Raw genomic sequence first — 19918 nt, 5'->3', positions numbered from 1 at the left:
CCCCCACGAGTGCCGTTCCGTCTGGTCCCCATTTGTGGGGCCCAGTACCAAACGGCAAACGCCAGAGGTCTCTGAGGCGAAGGGGTTGAATACCAAAGGCCTCAGGTACCTCGGTAATCTGCAGAATAGAGTGAGCCTAGCTGCCTCCCTCTAATATGCAGATTTGCTAAAAGGTGATCCTGCCCATTGTAGGTGGGATTCCCATCACAATGTCTTGCGAGATTGCGTTGAATCTCACGAGGCTTTGCGAGCTGGGTAGACACTGAGAGCAGGGTCTTCTGGTCTTGAACAGCCACGCTACGCCACAGCGAGCTCCTTTGCTGATGCAGCATAGCCATTGGATCACGCCCATATAAAATAAAATGTTAAGAACCTTTATATACATATAAAATGTAAAACACTCAGAGATGATGACATAGCAGAGGTATTAAATATGCATATTGTACCAGGTTTTACAAATGATAGTGGAAGTAATACTGTAGCTGTAATACAGGAGGATATTAGCCAATTGTCACTGATAATCAGAGAATAGGAATTTATTCTGAAAGAAAATGGGCAGAAATTGAGATGAAAGGACCGGCACGGAAGCACAGTGGTTCGCACTGTTGCTTCACAGTGCCAGGGTCTCACGTTTGATACCCAGCTTGCGTCACTGTCTGTGCGGAGTCTGAACGTTCTCCCCGTGTCTGCGTGTGTTTCCTCCGGGTCCTCCGCTTTCCTCCCACAAGCCCCAAAAGACGTGCTGTTAGGTAATTTGGACATTCTGAATTGTCCTTCCGTGTACCCGAACAGGCGCCGGAATGTGGAGACTAGGGGCTTTTCACAGTAACCTCATTGCAGTGTTAATGTAAGCCTACTTGTGACAATAAAGATTAGTATATCATATTATTATCATGAGTCACTAGCCAAGGGAAGTATACCAAAGTTTCTGAACACAGATTTCTAATCATTAAAGAGAAAAATTGCACCAAGAGATTGGAAAGTAGCTCATGTCACACACTAGTTTAAGTATGGAGACAAAGATAAAACAGGTAGCTATAGGCTAGTTAGCCTAGTTTCAGTTATGGATAAACAATTCAATAAGGCCTGAAAGCACGTTCAAGGATCGCAATGCACAGCCAACCCGTGCTCGATTCATTTGGTGCAGGCAGCACACAACTTTGTGTTGCCTGCTCATCACCATGACTTTAGCGTGCAGCCAGCATCAAGCAGAGGGGGCGCAAAACCGTGAGAGGACAGTACCACCTAAAGCTGTCTGCTGTTATGCCGCCCTAGCAAGTATACAGTCAATTAAAGCTCCGCAGGCCCTGGAGTCACAACACAAGTGAATTAACCAACAATTCTTATTAGAATACGCACATGTTTGGCCCTTGGCGGCCCAATATTCACAGTCACTAGGTTTGTAAGTTAGAGCATAATTACTGTTTATTTATATTAAGATTAATGTGAAATGTGCAGCAAATACAGTTGCTTAAATATTAATGAGTATATAACTCCTACTGTACACTCTACACCCCCACAGAAAACAGAAAAAACACAGCAGGAGGGAACGGGAAAAAATGTATACGAAAGAGAAAAGAGTCTTTGCCTTAAATGGTGTTTGCAGCATGCTTTCTTCACAGTCTGCTTGTGGATGAAAGTATCTGGTGTATAGCCTGCAATGATCTTCCTTTCAGTTCAGTAACTTTACTCAGCTTCTCCTGGAGAGGCCCCTTGCCTCGCATCAAACTTTGCTTTCAGGCTTCTGCCTTTTCTGGAGAGTGAGTGATCAGATTCTGCACCTTCTCTGCCCAGCCTGTAATGATTCTTCTGTAACCAGATTCATCCAGGCTTTCTGCCAGTTCAGAAACACATCAGTTCTGGAAAAAAACAGAATGGAAAAGAGTGAGTCTTCTCTCTAAGCTATCTACCAAAATGAAACTAAAAGCTCCTTAGCTCTCTGAACCATTTCAGTGGGATCAGATCCAATCACCATCTGTTATTGGGCAGAGTGCAGTCTTTTGGGCCAATTCATTGGCCCTCAGCCACGCCAATTGAACCAAGTCAACACTGATCTCTCCTGCTTCTGCAATACTCTGATTGAATTAAAGGCACAGACCACTTGCAGGCTGCTTTGCCTTAAAGTCACAGGTTCATTAATCATCCATGGATCAAAATGTAACACCAAAAGTTAAAAAAAGGGGAAATAAGGGAATAAGGAAACAGGAAGGACCCTTTCCTACATTACATAATACAAGCTTTCACCTCTCAAAGGAAAGTCTACTCCTCATACTTCCAGTATGTGTTCTGAGTACCTGCACTAACAACCTGCCCAAAATGGGGTCCAGCCCAGTCCACACCAGAGCCATGTGCATGAGACACGGAGGCCTCTTTGAACCCAAAATGGCATTCATAGCGCCATATATACATGTGTTTCACAGCCAAATATGGCCTTGGAAACCATAATCAAAATCAAACTTGTAAATGTGCATAAATTAATCTCAAACAGCCAGCATGGATCTGTTAAAGTCAAGTCAAGTTTAATATGTTTATAAAAGCTTTTGAAGTGACTGAGCAACTAGAGGGAAATCAGTACATATGGGTATATATGTATTAGAACATAGAACATAGAACAGTACAGCACAGAACAGGCCCTTCGGCCCTCAATGTTGTGCCGAGCCATGATCACCCTACTCAAACCCACGTATCCACCCCATACCCGTAACCCAACAACCCCCCCCCTTAACCTTACTTTTATTAGGACACTACGGGCAATTTAGCATGGCCAATCCACCTAACCCGCACATCTTTGGACTGTGGGAGGAAACCGGAGCACCCGGAGGAAACCCACGCACACAGGGGGAGGACGTGCAGACTCCACACAGACAGTGACCCAGCCGGGAATCGAACCTGGGACCCTGGAGTTGTGAAGCATTTATGCTAACCACCATGCTACCCTGCTGCCCCTGTATTCTCAGAAGGTACTCATCAGCTGCCTCACAAGAAGCTTGTCAGAAAATTCAGATGAATGGTACAAGAGGAAAATGTTGCAGCATGAAAATAAACCTGATTGATGGACAAGAAACAAAGTTAAGGTGGTATTACTCAGACTGGATAAAGGTTGGAAGTTGTGTGACACAAGGTCAGTATTGTGTCTGCTTTTGTTTCATATTATAGAGGTGATTTTGGTATAGGGAATACAAACTCAACTGAAAACACTAAAGAAGGTTTGAGAAAGAAGTGGGGAGTGTAAGAGCTGGCAGATGTTCTCTAAAAGAGCTGGGAAGGAGTAGGCATGGACAGGCTATTGGTAAATGTAATTTAAAGTGAATAAGTGTTTGCCTTAATACGTTCCAATTCAAATAAACAATGAACAAAAATATGCATTTTTTGAAGGGTATAGATGAATTGAAGATCATGGGGTGAAAATATATAACCCCTAAAAGTGTAATTGCAGGTAAAAAAAAAGGGCAATCATTTTTAAAAAATAACACCACAGAGTACAAAGGTAAAGAAATAATGGCAAAATTATATAAAATACTGATTTAAAAGGGCAGCATGGTGGCACAGTGGTTAGCACTGCTGCCTCACAGCGCCAGGGTCCTGTGTTCAATTCCAACCTCGGGTGACTGTGTGGATTTTCCATTTTCTCCCCATATCTGCGTGGGTTTCCTCCGGGTGCTCCTGTTTTATCCCACAGCCCGAAGATGTGCAGGTTAGGTGGATCGGTCATGTTAAAATGCCCATAGTGTCAAAAAGATGAGGTGGTGTTATAAGGTTACAGGGATAGGGTGGGCATGGGTCGGGTGCTGTTTCAGAGGGTCAGTGTTGACTCAATGGGCCAAATGGCTTCCTTCTGCACTGAGGGATTTCTACGATTCTATGAAAACACAGTACTGTGTACTATTCTGGCCTCCCATTTTAGAAAGTACACTGAAGTTATTTTGAACATAGGATTTAGATTCATCAGCAAGATTGCAGGAATTAAAAACTATGAAGAGAAATTCAAGAGACGGGGGAATATTTACACTGGAGCCAAGAAGACAAAGTGAAATTAAATGAAAATTAAATGAAATGAAAATCGCTTATTGTCACAAGTAGGCTTCAAATGAAGTTACTGTGAAAAGCCCCTGGTCGCCACATTCCAGCGCCTGTTTGCAGAGGCTGATATGGGAATTGAACTGTGCTGCTGGCCTGCCTTGGTCTGCTTTCAAAGCCAGAGATTTAGCCCTGTGCTAAACAAGCCCCAAATGCAAATGGAGAGTTTCAAAATTCTGGGAGAGGAAGTGAGGAAAGTTTATTTCCACTGTTGAGGGGTTAGTGCGAATGAGGTTGGCACGGTGGCACAGTAGTTAGCACTGCTGTCTCACAGCGCCAGGGACCTTGGTTCAATTCTAGAATAGGTCACTGCTTGGGTAGAGTTCTCCCTGTGTCTGCGTGGGTTTCCTCCTGGTGCTCCAGTTTCCTCCCACAGTCCAAACATGTGCAGGTTAGGGTTATGGGAATAGGGGGAAAATTGGCATGGATGGAGTGCTCATTTGAAGGGTTAGTGCAGACTTGATGGGCCGAATGGCTTCCTTCTGCACTAGGCATTCTATTAAAAATGATCACAACTGGACTGAGATATTAGATAAGGAGACATTTCTTTGTGCAACAGGTTGTCTTGCAACAGAAAATGGCTCAGACAAAAATCATTGCATCTGCCAAGGGAAAATTGGACAAATATTTGACTCCAAGGAAGATGCCAGGTCACGAGGAAAGAAGATCAATGGGGCTAGTTTTGGGTTGTTTTCTCAAAGGGCAGACACAGATATGATGGGCTCCATAGCTTTATTCTCTACAGGGAGCTTCTATGGTTTCTATCATTTGACTTTACTCCAATTTATTTTCTACTTCTGCCCCTGCACATCCAAAACAGTTCAGAATTTATGTGAAAGTAGCAGAATGGCTACTGTGTAAAGGATAGAGTAATTTCATAAAAATATGATACAACTCAAGTGTCTTGTTATGCTCTAAGTGTGGCATAAGTGGCTTCCTTGTGGTGTACTTGACAAAGGAAGGTTCAGACGTGGAGATAACTTCAACACGTTTATTGAACTATATACACTTCTATTACTCGGGTTCGACACTACTGCTAATGCTACTATAGCTACCCAGACTGACTAACCAGTCTGTAACAATCCACGTGGTGGGAGTGATATTGAATCAATCCCGTGTCTGTACTCACTGACTCTCCACTGGAAAGAGGCAGATCATGTGTGTGGTGTCCTTTATATATGGGTTGGTGTAATGCCCTCCTGTGGTCGTGTCACCTCTGTGTGTTTCGTGAATGCCCATTGGTCGTGTCCTATCTAACTGTTCTATTGGATGAGTGTCTGTGTATCATGTCTCTGGTGCTCCCTCTAGTGTCTAGCTAGTCTACATGTATTTACATTAACCCCTTGTGTATTTACAGTGATGCACATCACCACATCAAGCAATCAAAGAAGTTCCTTCAGAGCATTATGAAGTAACCTTGACCTATATGGCAAAGTCTGTCAGTGAGATAATTGCACTTCAACGGTTAAACACTTCCTTATTGTACATAAATGATATGACTTGTAATATTCATGTTTTTACATTAACACACCACATGAAATGGAACAACTATTAAATATGCTTAGCAAGCTACAGCAATTCCTATTTCTCTTAAATACTCTAAATATTAAGCTTTATGTTCCCTGTTTTCAAGTCAGAACTTCAAATGCATTAAATCATGACAGTATTATGCCACTACAATGTAAGGCTGTAGCTATGGAATAATGTTTATAATTTCTTTGATGTCTGCTTTTATTCCTGAATTGTGCGCATTTCAGTCCAATACATCAAACAATATATTTAAGGCTAAGTGCTGGCTTGTAGTTTGATACTAAGCTATTTTATTAAGCATGGTTACTGATCAATTTGCTGTCCAATTCTACTGATTAAGGATTCCAACAGATGATAATGCGCATTTGCAAGAATTGGTGCCATTAAAAAGCTCTTATAGCCAAATCTTTCCCACCCTGTTCGGTCCTGTTGGACTATGGTTCTTGGTCACTGTGTAACCTCTGATGCATTGCCCAGGTGGTGCTGCTGACAGGTTATATGGTCATAGCAATGAATAGCGAAAACCAGCCCTCATTTGACATCAGTATTGGTATATATTCTCACAGAGATCATTTGAAATCTTCCACTCTGAAGTTCAGTGGTGAGCGAGGACGTCCGAGTTAGCAGTAGGATGGCTGTACACGTGCAATTCTGCACTGTTCACCTCAGCAATTCTGCATGCGTATGGAGCACGGTGAGTCCTATGGCAGGGCGAACAGGGCGTCACCTACCCTGCCGTTACCTCATGCTGCTGAAGTCTGGACGCTATATTTAAAGGGTACCCAGACGACCATTCACTCACTATATTCGAGGGGCTCCAGATCTGAGTGAACAAACATGTCCGAGAGAAGGAAGCAATGTGCAGCCCTAAAGTTTAGCGATTCCTCCCTAGCGACTCTCCCCCAGGCTGTCCAGGAAAGGCAAGAGGGGCAGTTTCCGTGGGATGGGAGGAGAAGGTCCTCCTATGTAATGACTGCGGCCTGGGAGGAGGTCACTGGGGGGTGGTTAGTACTCCTCGGGTCCAAATAGGAACGGGTCTACAGTGCAGAAAATGAATGAACGATTTGTTGCACTCCAGCAGGGTAAATGCACCATCTACTCACTGCAAACTTACAATATCAAAAGGACATCAGGCAGTCTAAGGGTTAGAGTTCACAGGGATGTCACACATGACCAGCACTGAATGTGTGCCAACCACTTCAAGCTCAGAATCTCGTATCAGTCCCAGGGCAAGCAGCTTCTTCATCACTCAGCTGTGACAATAGTCATGCATGCTCCTGAACTACTCATTCACCCATTGGTCTCACAATAAATCCTTCTGTCTTTCTGCAGGACAAGACAGCCAAAAATAAACGTGAGCAGTAAAAGACCGGAAGGGTTATGCCAGACATTCATCCGATCTGCACCAATGAGGTGAGACTGCTGGGATTTCTGGGGGGGGGGGGGGGGGGGGGGGGGAGACTGCTGGGATTTCTGGGGGGGGGGGGGGGGGAGCGACCGTGCCTGTGTGAAAGACAGGATCGAACTCCCCAGGAACAAAATGAGAATGCATCCAGTCCGCTATGACTGTGAGTGATCTTCAATGTACAAGCTTGTTTAGTCAATCACTGAAACTTTATTCCAGGTATCAGTAGAAAATGGGGAGGACATCCAGAAGGACACACCAGTCCCAGCTCTTCTCTGAGGAGGAAACCTCAATATCCTCAGAGGAATCACCATCATGACCTTCACCTGCATCCTCCACCAACACCTCCACCAGCACTAAAACATGCAACTCCATGGGTCCTTGTTCTAGAGTAGGCTCGGGGCCACAATCTGGTGAGCACATCATTGACACGCGTCTACAGCTGGTGCAGACAGTGACAGCCAAGCGAGAACAAGCCCTTGATGAGCCTGAATCAGATGACGAACATCTGAACGTGGTCCTCTTTGAGACGCAGAGACAGGCAGGAGGACATCAGGCAGAGTTGTCAGAGACCATCCACAGACTGGACGGAAGGCAGGATGAGTCTGTCCACTTTCTGCCTACTGTCAGGACACTCGCATGCAAGCACATGACTGTCTCCATGGAAAAGGTGGAGCACACCTTGGAGACCCTGGTCCAGCAGAATGCACAGTTTCTTCCAGATGTGTCCTCAGACCTGCACTCCATCACTCTAGGCATGGATGCAGTGCAGCAGTGGCTTGGCGAGAGGGAGACGGGGCATCTCAACCTTCCTCCTGGTGGTCCTTCTCTTCAAGTAATAAGGTACGTCCCCTCGGGGACTCACAGGGTGGGGCAGCAGAAGCCAGGCACCTTGGTGTAATTGACCCAGGACGCTCCTAGGATACTCTATCACTCTACTTCCTCTTTGGCAGTGAGCCCATTGCCCCCAACAGATCAAGCCGAGGAGGTGCACTTGCACCTGAGCAGGAGACACCTAGCCAGATGGGTTCATGGGTCTTCTAGCCGTGGGCCATCAGAAATGGCTTGTGGAATAAACAAAGTGATCACCCATTCTGTATCTACAGGGCACTCAACTGTTTCCAAACCATCTCCCTCACCTCTTCCCTCATCCTTCCCCTCCCTCCCAGAACCATGATAGGGTCCCTCTTGTCCTCACTTTCCATCCCATCAGCCTCCTTTTTTAAAGAATCATCCTCCGCCATTTCTGGTAACTCCAAAGAAAAACCTTCCCCTCAACCCCTCCCCCCCTAGCCCGATGGTATTCCGCAGAGATCACTCACTCAGTGATACTGTACCGTGATACCGTGATCCAACCTACAACCCTTCATCTCCTTCCCACGGCACCATCCCCTGCAATCACAATAGGTATAACACCTTCCCCTTTACCTCCTCCCTCCTCACTGTCCAAGGCCCCAAACACTCCTTTCAAGTGAAGCAACACTTCAGTTGCACCTCCTTCAATTTAGTGTACTGTATTTGCTGCTCCCAATGCGGTCTCCTGTACACTGGGGAGACTAAATGCAAACTGGGTGACTGCTTTGCGGAATACTTTCATTCAGTCCGCAAACATGACCCAACCTTCCGGTCGCTTTCCATTTCAACTCGTCATCTTGTTCTCATGCCCACATGTCTACCCTTGGCCTGCTACAATGCTTCAGTGAAGCCCAGTGCTAACTGGAGGAACAAGACCTCATTTTCCGATTAGGCACATTTCAGCCTTCTGGACTCAATATTGAATTCAACAACTTTAGACTGTGAACTCTCTTCTTTGTTTGTCCCAATGCAACCCCCCTCCCACACTGGGCCATCTCTCACTTGTTCTTCAGTTTTGCTTTCACTGAGCACTGGCCTTTGTTCTCTTATTAACACATTCCTATATCTTATCTTTATATTGTTGTCAGCACCTTCTTTAGTTATAATCCCACCATTAACACTCCCTTTGTTTTGTGTCCATGAAATCTTTGTCAATCTCTCCTCAGCTCCAATTTATCCCTCACCTTCAATTCTGTTCCATCTTCTGCACCCCACTCTCCACCAATTTAATCCATCACATTTCTAGCCCTCTTCAGCTCTGAAGAAGAGTCAGATGGACACGAAACATTAACTTTGTTTCTCTGTCCACAGATGCTGAGTTGATCCAGCATTTTCTGTTTTTATTTCATAATGGGAGAAGTGGTGAATGGCGTGGATCACTGGGAACACTGTGCATACACTGATATGTGCAAGACACAAGGCCACATTTTCCGCTGTTCAATAAACTTCATTTAAAAGGATTATGTCCTTCCATATCATATAATTATGTAATGCATGCACTTAGAAGGGAAAAAGTGTCTACCTCTCATATGGTGTAAATAATTATCTTCTCTCCCTCTGAAGGAAAGGTTGGGTGGCATTCTCCGGTTCCCCAGTCGCGCGTTTCTGTGCGACACGCCATTTGCTGTCGGTGGGATTCTATCTCCCGCCGCTTGTCAATGGGATTTCCAATTGAAACCACCCACGCTACCGGGAAACCCATTGGCGGGAAAAGTGAGTCACAATGACCAGAGAATTACAGCCATTGCCTTACAACCAATGCTACGTCAATACAACTAGGGAGGTGAAAGAGTGCTGAAAATTCTGAGACTACATGTTGATTAGGTGTAAATCATCAGCAGGCGCACAGGAAACTCTATGCGAGAAAGCAAGGTTGGAAGTGTGATGTCAATTTAAGGTTGGGTAAAGCTGAGAAATGCTCATTCATAGTAGTCTCAGCTCCTTGAATCAATGTGATTCAAAATCAGAAGAGATATAAAATGGACTGATTACCCAACTTACACTCTTGTTCCAAGTCAAAACTCTATTCATTAGTATGATCTCCTTGTTACCAGGCCCTGGTGAATGGGTATGAACACAAAGCAAAGTGATATCTTCTGTAATGCATCACTCCAAGAGTCTTCAATTTAGCCTGTTCAATACCTTCATCTTCCTGCTGAACATAATATAATATAATATAATAAGGGGATTCCCAAAGCAGAGCAGCAATCTGAGCAGAGCTGAGTTAAATGAGCAGCAAATGTAGCTGACTCAGCTTCCAAAGACTGAGGGAATATGAAGGCAAGGTATCATCAGCCTTCAGCACATAAAATGTGGTTTCCACCTCAGGATACCTACTGCCTGCTGCTTTTAGTTCCACTTATTTTGTGAGAGAGAACAGCAAAGGTCTTGCCATGGCTTCCCTCACACCTACATGGGGCTGTACCCTCGGAGGCCTCTAACCACACTGAAGTCACCAGCTGGTCTTTGGCACAAACTTTGGAATTTTGTGGATATAGTGCTACCCAGAACCTGATTGACAGTGCTCTGAGCTTTCATCAAGGCCGTCAGAGCTGTCACCAAACACACCATTAATGAGGGGCCCATTGCAGCATTTGTAGAGTCTACCAGATACTCCATGGCTGCATTGTCAAAATACTTTGTGTGATGCCTCCATCCAAACTAATAGCGGATTCCTCCACAACTTGTGCATGCTGCAGCGACTTCTTAGAGTGCCTTCTAATGCAGCCAGCAATTGCCGGTTAACCTTCTTTTAAAGGCTGGGCCCCCGCAACAGAATTTGTACTCAAGCTTGCCGTCTGGAGTGGTGTATCCTTTCCCACTCATACTGTTAGCTCCAAATGTACTCGGATGTGGAAAGTCTATCAACGGGTTTGATTGAACAAAGATTTTTTAAATCGCCGAGCCTGAATTTTTTTTTATAAACAATTTTATTGAGGTATTTTTGGCATATAAAACAATGACATTGTATAGTACTGTACAAAAAGAAAAGTAAATAACGCATAGTACAAACCACAACTCCATTCTCACAAGGACCTGCCTAAACCACCCCTACTCTATTCTACCCTAGCCCCCCACTCCCTCTGCACTCTAGGAAGTCGCTGCAGCATGCACAAGTTGTGGAGGCATCCGCTATTAACTTGGATGGAGGCATCGCACAAAGTATTTTGACAATGCAGCCATGGAGTATCTGCAGGGGTTGATTAATTCTCCACAGAGAAATCAATGAATGGTTGCTACCTCCAGGTGAACCCCGATAGTGACCACTTAAGGCAAACTTAACTTTCTCCGGACCGAGAAAGCTCGCCATGTCCGATAGCCATACTTCGCTCTTTGGGGGCCTTGAGTCCCTCCATGCCAACAGTATTCGTCGCCGGGCTACCAGGGAAGCAAAGGCCAGAACGTTGGCCTCCTTCTCCTCCTGGACTCCCGGGTCCTCCGACACCCCAAAGATTGCCACCTCAGGACTCATTACCACCTCAGTTTTCAAAACCCGGGACATGATGTCCACGAATCCCTGCCAGTATCCCCTGAGTTTAGGGCACGACCAGAACATATGCATGTGATTAGCCAGCACACCGGCGCACCTGGCACACTTGTCCTCCAGCCCGAAGAATTTACTCATCCGGGCCACTGTCATGTGGGCACAGTGCACGACCTTAAACTGGATCAGACTGAGCCTGGCACATGTTGCGGCCGTGTTTACTCTGCTCAGAGCTTCTGCCCAAATACCGTCCTCCATCTTCCCCCTTGGCTCCTCTTCCCACTTAAGCTTCAGGTCCTCAGTCTGTGTATCCTCTGCTCCCATTAGCTCTTTGTAAATATCTGAGACTCTACCCTCACCTACCTTTCCCCCTAGAAACTACCCTGTCCCTGCCTTCCCTTTGGCGGGGGGGCGTGGGAAGGACGGCACCAGCCTGCACACGAAATCCCGCACCAGTAAGTATCTAAAGTACTTCCCTCCCGCCAGCCCAAACTTCTCCTCCAACGCCCTCATGCTTGGGAAGCTCCCTTCCAGGGACAGATCACCCACACTCACAATCCCCGCCCTGCGCCACAGTCGATATCCACCGTCCATGTTCCTCGGGGCAAATTGGTGATTGCTGCAGATTGGAGTCCACACCGACGCTCTCACCTCCCTTATATGTCTCCTCCACTGGCCCCAGATCCGAAGAGCCGCTACCACTATAGAGCTGGTGGAGTACCATGCCGGGGGGAGCGGTAGAGGCGCCGTAACCAGGGCTGCCAAACTGGTGCCCCTGCACGAAGCAGCCTCCATTCGCTCCCAAACCGACCCCGTACCCACCATCCATTTCCTTATCATCGCTATGTTGGCCGCCCAGTAGTAGTTGCTGAAGTTTGGCAACACCAGCCCCCCTTCCTCTCTGTTCCTTTCGAGCATCACCTTCCTCACCTGCGGGGCCTTCCCCGCCCAGACAAATCCCAGGATAATTTTATTCAGCCTCTTAAAGAAGGACCTTGGGATGAAAATGGGGAGACACTGAAATATGAACAAGAACCTTGGGAGAATCGTCATCTTAACAGTCTGCTCCCTCACCGCTAGTGACAGCGGGAGCGCATCCCAACTCCGAACCTCCTCCCTCACTCGTTCCACCAGTCGGGACAGGTTGAGCTTCTGCAACCTGCCCCAGTCCCGTGCCACCTGAATCCCCAAATATCGGAAACTCTCTCCACCAGCCTGAACGGCAACCCCTTCAGCCTACTCTCCTGCCCCCTCGCCTGAATTACAAACAACTCGCTTTTAGCCATATTCAATTTATATCCTGAAAACCGGCCACATTCCCTCAGGGTTTCCATGATACTGTCCATCCCCGCCATTGGGTCCGATACATATAACAGCAGATCATCCGTGTATAACGAGACTTTATGTTCCACTCCCCCCCCCCCCCCCCCCCCCCCCCCCCCCCCCCCCCCCCCCCCCCCCCCCCCCCCCCCCCCCGACCAGCCCTTTCCAGTCCCTTGAAGCTCTCAGAGCAATTGCCAGGGGCTCTATGGCCAGCGCGAACAGCAGTGGGGAGTCTTGTCTTGTCCCGCGGTGCAGTCTGAAGTAATCTGATGTCGTCCTGTTCATCCTTACACTAGCCTCTGGGGCCTGATATAACAGCCTAACCCAGTCAATGAACCCCTCCCCGAACCCAAACCGTCCAAGCACCTCCCACAGATAGTCTCACTCAAAAGCCTTTTCCGCATCCATAGCTACCACTATCTCTGCCTCCCTGCTCTCCGGGGGCATCATGATCACATTAAGCAGCCTTCTTAGATTGGCCACCAGTTGCCTACCCTTTACGAATCCGGTTTGGCCCTCCGCAATAATACGCAGTCCTTAATTCTAGTCACCAAGGTCTTGGCCAGTAACTTAGCGCCTACGTTGATCAAGGTATCGGCCTGCAAGACCCACAAACCTCCGGGTCTTTACCCCACTTCAGGATAAGCGAAATAGTGGCCTGCAACATCGTCGGGAGTAGAACCCCTCTGTCTCTTGCCTCATTAACAACCTTGACCAGCACTGGCCCCACTATCTCCGCAAACGTTTTCTAAAACTCCACCGGATACCCATCCGACCCCGGGGCTTTACCCGACTGCATGACCTTCAGTCCACCCAATACCTCTTTGATCCTGACCAGGGCCCACAGTCCGTCTACCAATCCCCTACCTACTCTTGGGAAGATCAGTCCTTCCAGAAATCGCCTCATCCCCTCCAGTCCCCTGGGGGGTTCCAAAGTGTACAGCTTACTATAAAAGTCCCTGAACACCTTGTTCAGCCCTGCTGGGTCCCCCACCAGATTTCCCTCCCCGTCCGCCATCCTTCCTATCTCCCTAGCCACTTCTCTCTTCCTTAGTTGCTGCGCGAGCATTCTGCTGGCCTTCTCTCCATGCTCATATATCGCGCCTTTTGCCTGACTAAGCTGCTCTACGGCCTTGCCTGTAGTCAGCACCCTAAAGTCGGCCTGCAGTCTCTGGCGTTTCCTGAGTAACTCTGGCCTCGGGCACCCCGCATAGCCCCTATCCGTCCGTAAAATTTCCTGAACCAGTCGGTCCGTTTCTGCCCTGTCTGTCCTGTCCTATGGGCCTGGATTGAGATCAGCTCCCCTCTCACCACTGCCTTCAGTGCCTCCCAGAGCACTGCTGCTGAGACTTCTCCGGTATCATTTACCTGCAGGGAGTCCTACATGCATTTCCTGTGTCTCTCACACACCGCCTCGTCCGCAAGCAATCCAACTTCCAGCCTCCATTGTGGGCGCTGAAAGCTATCCTTACAAATCTGTATATCTACCCAGTGCGGAGCATGGTCTGATATGGCAATTGCCGAATATTCTGCCCCACCATCCCGGCCAGCAAGTCCCTACCCATGATAAAGAAATCAATCCGGGAATACACCTTGTGTACATAGGAGTAGTATGAAAACTCCCTCGCCGACAGCCGACTAAATCTCCACGGATCAACTCCCCCCCATTTTCTCCATGAACCCTCTCAGTTCCTTTGCCAACGCTGGCAACCTGCCCGTTTTTGAACATGACCGCTTCAGGCTCGGGTCCAGGACTGTGTTAAAGTCCCCACCCATGATCAGTTTGCGTGAGTCCAAGTTGGGGATCTTCCCTAGCATCCTCCTAATAAAATCCACATCGTCCCAATTAGGGGCATACACACTGACCAGGATTACTCTCACCCCTTCGAGCTTACCCCTCACCATAACTAACCTGCCACCCCCATCCACGACTGTGCCCTCCACCTCAAATTGAACCCTTTTATTAATCAGGATCACAACCCCCCTAGTCTTAGTGTCGAGCCCGAATGAAAGACCTGACTGACCCAGTCCTTCCTTAGCCTAACCTGGTCTGCCACTTTCAGGTGCGTCTCCTGCAGCTTGACTACGTCCGCCTTCAGAACACGCAAATGCGCGAACACATAAGAACATGAGAACACATAAGAACATGAGAACATAAGAACTACAAGCAGGAGTAAGCCATCTGGCCCCTCGAGCCTGCTCCGCCATTCAATGAGATCATGGCTGATCTTTTGTGGACTCAGCTCCACTTTCCGGCCCGAACACCATAACCCTTAATCCCTTTATTCCTCAAAAAACAATCTATCTCTATCTTAAAAACATTTAATGAAGGAGCCTCAACTGCATCACTGGGCAAGGAATTCCATAGATTCACAGCCCTTTGGGTGAAGAAGTTCCTCCTAAACTCAGTCCTAAATCTACTGCCCCTTATTTTGAGGCTATTCCCCCAAATTCTGCTTTCACCCGCCAGTGGAAACAACCCGCATCTATTCTATCTATTCCCTTCATAATTTTATATGTTTCTACAAGATCCCCCCTCATCCTTCTAAATTCCAACGAGTACAGTCCCAGTCTACTCAACCTCTCCTCGTAATCCAACCCGTTAGCTCTGGAATTAACCTAGTGCATCTCCTCTGCACACCCTCCAGCACCAGTACGTCCTTTCTCAGGTAAGGAGACCAAAACTGAACACAATACTCCAGGTGTGGCCTCACTAACACCTTATACAATTGCAGCATAACCTCCCTAGTCTTAAACTCCATCCCTCTAGCAATGAAGAACAAAATTCCATTTGCCTTCTTAATCACCTGTTGCACCTGGAAACCAATTTTTTGCGACTCATGCACTAGCACACCCAGGTCTCTCTGCACAGCAGCATGTTTTAATATTTTATCATTTAAATAATAATCACTTTTGCTGTTATTCCTACCGAAATGGATAACCTCACATTTGTCAACATTGTATTCCATCTGCCAGACCCTAGCCCATTCACTTAACCTATCCATATCCCTATGCAGACTTCCGGTATCCTCTGCACTTTTTGTTTTACCACTCATCTTAGTGTCGTCTGCAAACTTGGACACATTGCACTTGGTCCCCAACTCCAAATCATCTATGTAAATTGTGAACAATTGTGGACCTAACACTGATCCCTGAGGGACACCACTAGCTACTGATTGCCAACCAGAGAAACACCCATTAATCCCCACTCTTTGCTTTCTATTAAATAACCAATCCTCTATCCATTCTACTACTTTACCCTTAATGTCATGCATCTTTATCTCATGCAGCAACCTTTTGTGTGGCACCTTGTCAAAGGCTTTCTGGAAATCTAGATATACCACATCCATTGGCTCCCCATTATCTAACGCACTGGTAATGTCCTCAAAAAATTCCACTAAATTAGTTAGGCACTTTATGAACCCATGCTGCGTCTGCCCAATGGGACAATTTCCATCCAGATGCCTCGCTATTTCTTCGTTGATGATAGATTCCAGCTTCTTCCCTACTACCAAAGTTAAGCTCACTGGCCTATAATTACTCGCTTTCTGCCTACCTCCTTTTTTAAACAGTGGTGTCACGTTTGCCAATTTCCAATCCGCCAGGACCACCCCAGAGTCTAGTGAATTTTGGTAAATTATCACGAGTGCATTTGCAATTTCCCTAGCCATCTCTTTTAGCACTCTGGGATACATTTATCAGGGCCAGGAGACTTAGAACATAGAACATAGAACATTACAGCGCAGTACAGGCCCTTCGGCCCACGATGTTGCACCGTCCTGTGAAACCCTTCTAAAGTCCCTCTACACTATTCCCTTATCGTCCATATGCCTATCCAATGACCATTTGAATGCGTTTGTGTTGGCGAGTCCACTACTGTTGCAGGCAGGGCATTCCACGCCCTTACTACTCTCTGAGTAAAGAACCTACCTCTGACATCTGTCCTATATCTATCTCCCCTCAATTTAAAGCTATGTCCCCTCGTGCTGGACATCACCATCCGAGAAAAAAGGCTCTCGATGTCCACCCTATCTAATCCTCTGATCATCTTGTATGCCTCAATTAAGCCACCTCTTAACCTTCTTCTCTCTAACGAAAACAGCCTCAAGTCCTTCAGCCTTTCCTCATATGATCTTCCCTCCATGCCAGGCAACATTCTTGTAAATCTCCTCTGTACCCTTTCCAATGTTTCCACATCCTTCCTATAATGTGGCGACCAGAACTGCACACAATACTCCAAATGCGGCCGCACCAGAGTTTTGTACAACTGCAACATGACCTCATGGCTCCGAAACTCAATTCCTCTACCAATAAAAGCTAACACACCGTACGCCTTCTTAACAACCCTCTCAACCTGGGTGGCAACTTTCAGGGATCTATGGACATGGACACCGAGATCTCTCTGCTCATCCACACTACCAAGAATCTTACCATTAGCCCAGTACTCTGCCTTTCTGTTATTCCTTCCAAAATGAATCACCTCACACTTTTCTGCATTAAACTCCATTTGCCACCTGTCAGCCCAGCTCTGCAGCTTATCTATGTCCCTCTGTAACTTGTAACATCCTTCTGCACTGCCACAACTCCACCGACTTTAGTGTCATCTGCAAATTTACTCACCCATCCTTCTACGCCCTCCTCCAGGTCATTTATAAAAATGACAAACAGCAACGGCCCCAAAACAGATCCTTGTGGCACACCACTAGTAACTGGACACCAGTCAGAGCATTTCCCATTAACCACCACTCTTTGTCTTCTATCAGCTAACCAATTTCTGATCCAAACTGCAAAATCACCCTGAATCCCATGCCTCTGTATTTTCTGCAATAGCCTACCGTGGGGAACCTTATCAAACGCTTTACTGAAATCCATATACACCACATCAACTGCTTTACCCTCATCCACCTGTTTGGTCACCTTCTCTAAGAACTCAATGAGGTTTGTGAGACACGACCTACCCTTCACAAAACCATGTTGACTATCTCTAATCAAATTATTCCTTTCCAGATGATTATACATCCTATCTTTTATAAACCTTTCCAAGACTTTTCCCACAACAGAAGTAAGGCTCACTGGCCTATAGTTACCGGGGTTATCTCTACTCCCCTTCTTGTACAAGGGGACAACATTTGCTATCCTCCAGTCCTCTGGCACTATTCCTGTAGACAAAGATGACTTAAAGATCAAAGCCAAAGTCTCAGCAATCTCCTCCCTAGCTTCCCAGAGAATCCTAGGATAAATCCCATCCGGCCCAGGGGACTTGTCTATTTTCACACTTTCCAGAATCGCTAACACCTCCTCCTTATGAACCTCAAGCCCTTCTAGTCTAGTAGCCTGTATCTCAGTATTACCTTTAGCCCCATTAGCTTGCCCATCACTACCTCCTTAGTGATAGCAATTATCTCAAGGTCCTCACCAGTCATAGCCTCATTTCTATAAGTCACTGGCATGTTATTTGTGTCTTCCACTGTGTAGACCGACCCAAAATTCCTGTTCAGTTCCTCAGCCATTTCCTCATCTCTCATTATTAAATCTCCCTTCTCATCCTCTAAAGGACCAATATTTACCTTAGCCACTCTTTTTTGTTTTATATATTTGTAGAAACTTTTACTATCTGTTTTTATATTCTTAGCAAGTTTACTCTCATAATCCATCTTACTCTTCTTTATAGCTTTTTTAGTTGCTTTCTGTTACCCCCTAAAGTTGTCCCAGTCTTCCAGTCTCCCACTAATCTTTGCCATTTTGTATGCTTTTTCCTTCAATTTGATACTCTCCCTTATTTCCTTAGATATCCATGGTCGATTTTCCCTCTTTCTACCATCCTTCCTTTTTGTTGGTATAAACCTTTGCTGAGCACTGTGAAAAATCGCTTGGAAGGTTCTCCACTGTTCCTCAACCGTTTCACCATAAAGTCTTTGCTCCCAGTCTACCTTAGCTAGCTCTTCTCTCATCCCATTGTAATCTCCTTTGTTTCAGCACAAAACACTAGTGTTTGATTTTACCTTCTCACCCTCCATCTGTATTTTAAATTCCACCATATTGTCATCGCTCCTTCCGAGAGGATCCCTAACTATGAGATCATTAATCAATCCTGTCTCATTACACAGGACCAGATCTAGGACCGCTTGTTCCCTCGTAGGTTCCATTACATACTGTTCTAGGAAACTATCGCGGATACATTCTATAAACTCCTCCTCAAGGTTGCCTTGACCGACCTGGTTAAACCAATCGACATGTAGATTAAAATCCCCCATGATAACTGCTGTACCATTTCTACATGCATCAGTTATTTCTTTGTTTATTGCCTGCCCCACCATATCGTTATTTTAATTATGGGTCCAACATGTGACATTTGACCTAAAATTTCAAAATTATCAAATTTGCTTAAAGATGGGTTTATAAATTAGAGAAACAACTGACCTTTCAGAAATTTGTACAAATTTTGGTATCAGAAAGCATTCTGCCATTAATTGCATCACTTATAATGTGATGCAATTAATCTTTACACTTAAAATAAAACACCCTGCCTTATTTAATTATTCATTTTATTAGCTTTAAATAAATTGTATGGTTAAGGTACAGTATAATAAATATAAAACATTTGTATGATTAAAAAAGATTAACCAAAGCACAAATTATGGTTGTAAGCTTTAAAAAAAATATTATAAACAGAGTTTACAACGTAAAGACTGGACACAAAAAAAATGGTTTCCCCATCCTACTTAAAACGCACACTGTGCCTTTGTAGCACGAGTGCAAAAGCTTCCTGGTTAATTTAAACAGTTTTAACATTTAAAAATAACACTAATCTACAAAAATAGTAAAGAATCTCTCAAGAAATCTTTAACTTACCTGTGATTCATTGATGATTTCCAAACCGCAGCGTAAACGGAAGAACAAGGTAAAACGCGGGACACAATGCGGTCTCATTCACAAATTTTAAAACTGTAGTAGTTCACGTGTTCTTACCTTGCGCACGTGGTAGGTCCATCCGGGTGCTGTGGAATCAGGTGATTTTTCCCTTTGTTAATTTCGCCGGTAGTGTCTTTGCCATGATCAAACATGGTAGACGTAAAGTTTTCTGGGACATCATTTAACATCATCAAAAAGGTAATTGCAATTTTTTTTGTTAAAAATGTGGGCTATATTTAATGTTTTATGTTGTAATGTGTGCTGCTAATGTATGTTTATTTTATGCTGACAAGACTGACTTGCCAACGGAGTTTAAAAAAAATTTACATAGC

General features: G+C 45.7%; 1 long non-coding RNA gene across 1 annotated transcript in view; it reads right to left on the bottom strand.

Moving 5' to 3' along the window:
• Positions 1-910: 910 nt before the first annotated feature.
• The window catches only part of LOC119954967, a 131762-nt gene continuing 112754 nt past the window's right edge, over positions 911-19918 (bottom strand). The window contains exon 3 of the long non-coding RNA XR_005458347.1: positions 911-1859. This is a non-coding gene — a long non-coding RNA (uncharacterized LOC119954967). The remainder of the gene's footprint in view (positions 1860-19918) is intronic.

This window comes from Scyliorhinus canicula, chromosome 2, assembly GCF_902713615.1.
Source record: "Scyliorhinus canicula chromosome 2, sScyCan1.1, whole genome shotgun sequence".
Classification (NCBI taxonomy): Eukaryota; Metazoa; Chordata; class Chondrichthyes; order Carcharhiniformes; family Scyliorhinidae; genus Scyliorhinus; species Scyliorhinus canicula.
This window is presented reverse-complemented; position numbering and strand designations above follow the sequence as displayed.